Genomic DNA, 7,329 nt, shown 5'->3' with positions numbered 1-7,329 from the left:
TTATTTGGGTTCAATGTTCTAACCTGCCTTGTCCATTCTTCCCCTTGGGGCAAATCTGAACACTATTCCCCACAATATTTCCATGGACCATAATGTCAATCCAGGAGAAAAGCAAAAACCCCCTTAAATTTGGAGGTGGCTCCCTACATTTCCTCAGGTCTTTGCAGCTTCTTTTGCAGGGATAGGGAGAAGATAAGCCCACTCAGAATCATCAAAGACCACAGCTCTTAGAATTTGTGGGAGCAGAAGACCCTAGAAAATTCAGAGGCTCTGAGGGCCTCCCCCAGAACCATGGGCCAGGTATGCACAACCCTCCTACAGTGCAGCTCACACCCTGAAGGTCTAGAATTCCTACCAGTTACCTGGTTGCCTTCCCCAACACCCACCACCAACCACCACTACCACCAACAATAAGCTGCCCCAGGGTTGAAGGAAAAGTATCTGATTGGAAATTATCATGGCCTCCTGCCCTCCTACAAACCTCCCCTAAGGTACAAGAAGCCCAACACCTGATTAACACAGTAGTGCTACATTTGCATCCAAGAGATTCTGGCCAAACTTAAAGTAGTCCAGGTGGATTTGGGCTAAGTGTTCAAAACCTGCCTGAAGGACATCAAGTGTGGTATGAAAGACACCAGGCTCTCTGGATTCCCAAAGAGCCATGGAAAGCTGTGGCTCTGTCCAGAAAGGACAAGCAATCCAATTCCCTAGGCCCTTCTGGAGGAGCTAGGCTCAGTTACTCTCCCCAACCCCAGCCCCACCCCTGAGCACCTAGGTGAAGAACTGAACAGCCACTGAAGGAAATCTGAACCCTCCTCCAGTGGCCACTCACCTTTGTCACAACCTCACAACCACCCGTCCTGCCCCAGCCTCTCCGGCAACACCACCATTGCCCTCCCCTAACCCAGACTTTTTGGTGACTTTGGCTTGTAGGGAAGGGTTTCCAGTCTCTTCTGTTCCTCTTATTGCATGCATTCTCTTCCGCAATGAACTTTCACGCTACTTAAGCAGCATGCCTAGTCTTTAAACAAATCTCCTGTGAATCCCCATAGATATGTGATAATAAAATAGAGATGCCTTAGTTGTTTTTCATTATTTAGTGTTTTCTGGATCACCCCCCACCCAAAAAAAAAAAAAACCAAACAAACAAACAAAAAAAAAAACCACTTTAGTTTCTGCCCCAGACCACTGAATAGAAACTTACAATACTTAGTCAGCAAGGGGACACAGGAAGCACAGGTTTAGTGGAGGGGTAAGGAGGATGAGAGGGTGGGAAGTGGTGAGTTTGCTTTAGCATGCTCAGCTTGAGGCTGAAAAAAATATCTAATCTAATCCCAGGACAGAGCTGGAACTTACAGGTGGATCTGAGCTGGAGCTACAAATATTGAGGGATGAGTGCAGGAAGTATTTGTTATATAACTGAACAGAGTTTGTTCTTTAAGTTCCCATTCAAATGGGTGGTCAGTCATTCCTTGGTGGGAAACTTAGTAGGTGCCAGGTACAAGGGATGATATTTGTCTCTCTCTTTCTCTGTCTTGTGTCCATGTCCTACTACTATGGACCTAATTGCAAACTTACATGTTCAAATTTATATGTTGAAGCCCAAACCCCTGATGTTACTATCTGCAGACAGAACCTTTGGAGAGGTAATGAAGGTGAAATGAGGTCATAAGAGTGGGATCCTAATCTAATAGGACTGGTGTGCTTATAAGAAAAGGAAGAGACATGGAGGATGTGGTCATAAGAGAAGACATAGCCATAAGGTGGCATCTGCAAGCCAAGGAGAGAGGTCTCAGGAGCATCCCACCTTGCTAGCACCTTGGTCTCAGACTTCTAACCTTCAGACTGTAAGAAAACAAATTTCTATTGTCTAAGTTGCCCAGGCTGTAGTCTTTTGTTATAGCAGCACTAGTAGACACATACACTCATTTAGGTACAAAGCAGATCATTCTTCCACTCCTTCCCTTGTAGTACTCTGGGCTGTGAAACAATCATAAGGTATCTCTCCTGCCCAACACCACCTTGAGAGAAGGTACAAACCTGAAGATGCTCATATTTCCCAAAGTAAATGAGGATAGAGATGAAATAAAGAATGTAATAATACAGATTTAACAAATGTTCCTATTGACTTCTGTAATCTGAAAATAGAAAACACACCTTCTTTTCAGGTTTATAGAATATTCACAAAACTTGGCTGCTGGTAAAGCCACTTAGAAACTGTAAAAATTTCCCCAAAGTGAAAATAATTCAAAATGTACTGTCATCAAAATTCAACAAAATAAACATTAATAAAAAAAGAAAAGAAACCAAGAGACTCTACCACTCCTAAGTTTTTTAATTTTTATTTGTACACTCCACAAGGAAAGCAAAAACTCCCTGCCCCCAACACACACACTAAAAATATATGTGGGAAAACATTCCTCCACATAAGAATCTATAAGACACAAAGGAGAGAAAAATTCAGGACCTTAAATACTTAGTAAGAAGAAAAAAATTATTGTGAATGAAGATCCAAATCAAGATGTTGAAAAAAGAATAAATTCATTTAAAAGAAACATGAGGACAAAATTCATCAAGCTGAAAGATAACACTAATAAGTGAGGGATGCAGTGAGCAGAACAGGCGGATTGTGGAGCTGGAGTGAGCTGGAGGTGAGAGGGAGTCGAGGAAGTTCAGAAGGGAACGTGAATGAGACTTCCAAAGCTCAGCTGTTGAAGGGAAGAGAGACAGGGAAAGCAGCTAAAAACAGATGAGCTTTTGATAGAGAAACACTAAATATTTTGACAGCAGAGAAAAAGGCAAGGGTGGGTGCCAAAACAAGTCAGATTTACAGGATGAGTAGGAAACAGTTCACAGTTGAAATGGTGTTGTTGTGGTTGTTTTGTTTTTTGTTTTTTTCCCTGAAAATAGGAGTAGGAAGGTGCAGGTGTTTGAGATTTGAGGCAAGAACCCTACGGCAAATGGAAGGCAAAGCCTAGGGAAATACAGAATTAGAGCCAGTCCTGCATGTCCAGAGATTCCATACCCATAGGGTTTCAAAAATATGTAAAAAAAAAATGTCTGTACTGAACATACACAAACTTTTTTCTTGTCATGGTTCCCTAAACAGTAACTATTTACACAGCATTTACATAGTATTAGGGATTATAAATAACCTAGAGATGATTTAAAGTGTATGAGAGCAAGTGTGTGGGTTGATATGGGAATTTCTATTTTATATAAGGGACTTGAGCCTCTGTGGGGTTTTGGAGCCTCAGAGGGAGTGGGATGTCCTGACACCAATCCCCTATGCATACTGAGGAATGAATGAGTTAGGTATTGTTGAAGGTCCAGGTAATGAACTCCATGGTAGGAGTTCATTCACTCTGCCAAAAGTGTCATTTTCTCCAGTGTGCATGACAGTCTGGATGCAGAAGAAAGAGATTTTGGATTGACATAAGGCTGGGATTTTTCTTCAGCAGATAGGACAGAAGGTAAATGGGCAGCAAAGGTAGAAGAGACAGCGATCTACTTATTCATTCAAAATACATTCATTGAGCATCTATTAATATAAGATATCAGGTTGATGTCCAAGAACACAGAGTCTGGAGCTGAAATACCCAGATTAGAAATTTGGCTTCATCATTCACAAGATATGCACCTTTGCACAAGTTATTTAGTGTCTCTCTCTCTCTCTCTCTCTCTCTCTCTCTCTCTCTCTCTCTCTCTCTCCTTCCCTCCACCCCTCTCCCTCTGTCACAGCATCTGTGAAAGTAATAACCAACCTTTTAGAATTGCAATGCTATGGTGTAGATCTTGAATATCCCCCAAAGACCATGTGCTGAAGCCTTGAAGTCTTTTGATTCCTGGCATGTGGCACTACTGGGAGGTGGTGGAACCTTTAGGAGGTGAGGCCTAGTAGGAGGAAGTTAAGCTGTTGGATGTTGGGTTGCTTGTCTCTTTCTTTCTCTCTTTGCTCTCCTCCCACGAGGGAGCAGGTGTGCTCCACCATGCACTCCCCACCATGATGTGCTGCCTCGCCACAGGTCCAAAGCCATGAAGCAACTGACCATAGACTAAAACCTCTGAAACTGTCAGCCAAAATAAATCTCCCTTCCTTATAAGTTAATTATCTCAGGTATTTCATCACAGCAAGAGAAAGCTGAATAACGCAGTTGCTGAGAGGATTAACTCAGCTAATTCAAATCGAAAACTTAGGATAGAAACTTCACTTCTGGCTATGACAGAGTAAAATATACTAGAGTTGCCTTGTACCATAAACAACTACACAACTGGATAAAATGTATGACACAACTGTTTTGAGGCATTAGCTGGATCACAATAGCTGAGAACATGTCTTATGTTCACCAGCTACTTGCCTGGGGACAATTTCTCAACCACAGCACAGAAATGTAGAACCTTAGCTGCCCTGCTGAGCTAAGAAAGCCAAGATCAGAGTGTAGAGCTGCTAACGCAAATGGAATTTATGTGGTTGGCTTACCAGGGAGGAAAGATTTCTGCAAAGGGCCCCCAAAGGTCTACATGTGAGGGTGTATTCACTTACTGGGGCTGCTATGAAAGAACAGAAATTCATTATCTTACAGTTCTGGATGCTTAAAGTTGAACTTAAGCTGTTTGCAGGTTGGTTCCTTCTGAGGGTCTTGAGAATCTGTTCCATGGTATTGCCCAAGCTTTGGGGGCTTTACTGGCAATCTTTGGCATTCCTGGGTTTGCAAATGTGCATGGTGCTAGCTTCACATGGCATTCTCCCTGTGTATGTGTCTCTATCCAACTTTTCCCTTTGTATAAGGAAATCAATTCTATTCAATTGGGTCTACCCTAATCACCTCGTTTTAACTTGATCACCTTTGTAAAGACTCATTTCAAAAAAAAAAAAAAAAGTCACATTCTAGGTATTGGGGATTAAGACTTCAATGTATCTTTTTAATGCCACACAATTCAACCTGTAAAGGGGTTTCCTTTGGGGTGTTAATCAAGAACTGAGAAGCATGTGCACAAGTTGAAACTTTGTATGAGACTGGCTATTATAGAATGGGAGCAAAGAAATCCTAGCAGTTGAACAGGGCTGGGAATCACAGTTCCAGTCAAAGACAGAGTTCTTATCATCACATCCAGTTTTTACCTTAGCATGCAGCTGAGACACCAAGAAAAGGTATGCTTTTGGAGTAAGGGTCATGGCCTCAGAAACGAAAGAAGAGCCCCAGAGATGGCTTCCATTGCCAGTTCCAGGCTTCCTTACCTGAATTTGCCTTTTGCTTTCCTCCAGGCCTTTGATCTCCTTATCTCTCTCTCTCTCTGAAGCCTTAAATACATCCATCAGGAAATTCCTGTGTCCTGAGCCCCCAGAAATCCAAGAGACCATAAGAAGATTGGAGGAATGGGGCCCAAGGAGACTCTGACTGTCAAAGTGACTGGTTTGCCTGCTCAGCAACAAATTCAGGAAGATTCCTGAGGCACATTGCAGAGGAAAAATTCAACCCAAGTGAACTAGAAAAACTTCTCTCCAAGCAGGGTTTGAAGTTATGATAAAGTATGTTTATAGGAGAATGGAGATTTTTATGACCTCTGGAAGCTCTTCCAACTGGACTCCTAGGCAGTCTCGGGTAAAGAAAACTGGCTAAAAATACCCCAGAGCAGTGGTCCATAGATAGAAATCCAAGAGAAACCACTTGGGAGCAAGAAGCAAATATCAGAACTTCTATTTTTACTAACTTCTTAAATCTTAAGATTATGTTAGTGTATTGCATACCTTATATGGTAGTGCAATAGTATGTGTACATAATGCATAAATAAATATTGGGAGATATGTTCAAAATTTTAATGGAAAAGGTGTACAAACAAAAACGTTGGGAGATGATTGACCCCAGAGGAATTGTAACTCTGTTAAAAGAAATTTCTTTACAAATTTTATGTTAGGAAGTCATACCCTTGGTGTATTCTACAAGGTTTCTGAAACAGATCTACCTACATTAGGATCACCTAAAAAGTGGTTTTAAAATACATGTTTTTGAAGGAGAGGTCCTGGGAACTGAATTAGAACAAGAAGTATTCCATGCTTTTATAATGGTGTCAAAATCGATTCTACTGTCATGGATAAATAAAAAGAATTTTTTTAAATTTGAGAAAATAAAATAAACAAAATACAGATTTCAGATGTCATATACACAGATTCCGATTCAGAAGGTCTGGGGTAGGGAGCCAGCTATCTGAGCAGATTTTCAAAGCGGCAGAACAAACTCTGTGAGCTGTGGTGCACAGCTGGCCTGGGAACCATGGTAAGTACGACACAGGGGGACTGACCCTTGCCTAACAAGCTCCAGAAGATATTTGTGAACAAGTGGGAGGAGTGTACAGATGTTCTGCCCAGCTGGGAGAGGCTGGGCAAAGATCTAAAGCAAGAGGTACAATTAGCTGATCTGTGAAGTTGGTTTCAGCCGTCATGCCAAGGACCCCATAAGAGGGGAAAAACCATGGTTAATCTCAAAGCTCCTGAGTGTCTTATAGAAGTCAGTGACGTCCCTTCTCTGCTGACCTAGAGCAGAGTCACCCACAAGACTGTCTCTCACAGGATCCCTCCAAGTCTCTCCCCAACCAGCTGGCCTCACGTGAGGGGCCATCTTACACCTGATGAGCTCATAGCAATCACCTGTTCTGTGCAGGTCAACACTGGAGTGGGGCGGGTGGGGGTGGGGTGAGACTTAAGAAAAACTACAAACTGATGAGGGGTGTTGGGCTGGTTTGGCTCCTGCTTCAAAAGAAACACCTTTAAAAAGTTATTCTTCAGACACTCAGGGAAATAGGTTCTAAGTGATACCAAGAAATCATTTCCAATTTTTGAAGATGTATGGATGAAATTTGCAGTTATATAAAAAAAAATCACTTTTAAAAATGAATGCATTGGACTGGGCACTGTGGCACACGCCTGTGATCCCAACTACTCAGGAGGCTGAAGCAGGAGGATCACAAGTTCGAGGTCAACCTCAGCAACTTGGCAACACCCTGCCTCATAATTTTAAATATATAAATAGGACTGGGGATATAGCTCAGTGGTAAAACACCCCTGGGTTCAATCCCACCCGCAATTAAAAACAAATACGTTGAAGTACGTAGAGGAGAAATGACATGGTGTCTGAGATCTTTAAAAAAAAAAATACTTCAACATAAATAAAGAAAAGATAAGTGAAAGCAAGGAATGAAGATAAGAGAGCAATGGAGCAAGTGATGCAAAGTCGTGGTAATGCTGAATCTGGTGATGGGCTCCATGAGGTGTTCATCATATTTTTCTCTCTTCTGTATCTTTGAAATGTTTCATTAGAAAGTTTTCAGTAA

This window comes from Sciurus vulgaris, assembly GCF_902686455.1.
Source record: "Sciurus vulgaris genome assembly, chromosome: 11".
NCBI lineage: Eukaryota > Metazoa > Chordata > Mammalia > Rodentia > Sciuridae > Sciurus > Sciurus vulgaris.
The sequence above is the reverse complement of the archived record's forward strand: the minus strand, read 5'-3'. Positions refer to the sequence as shown.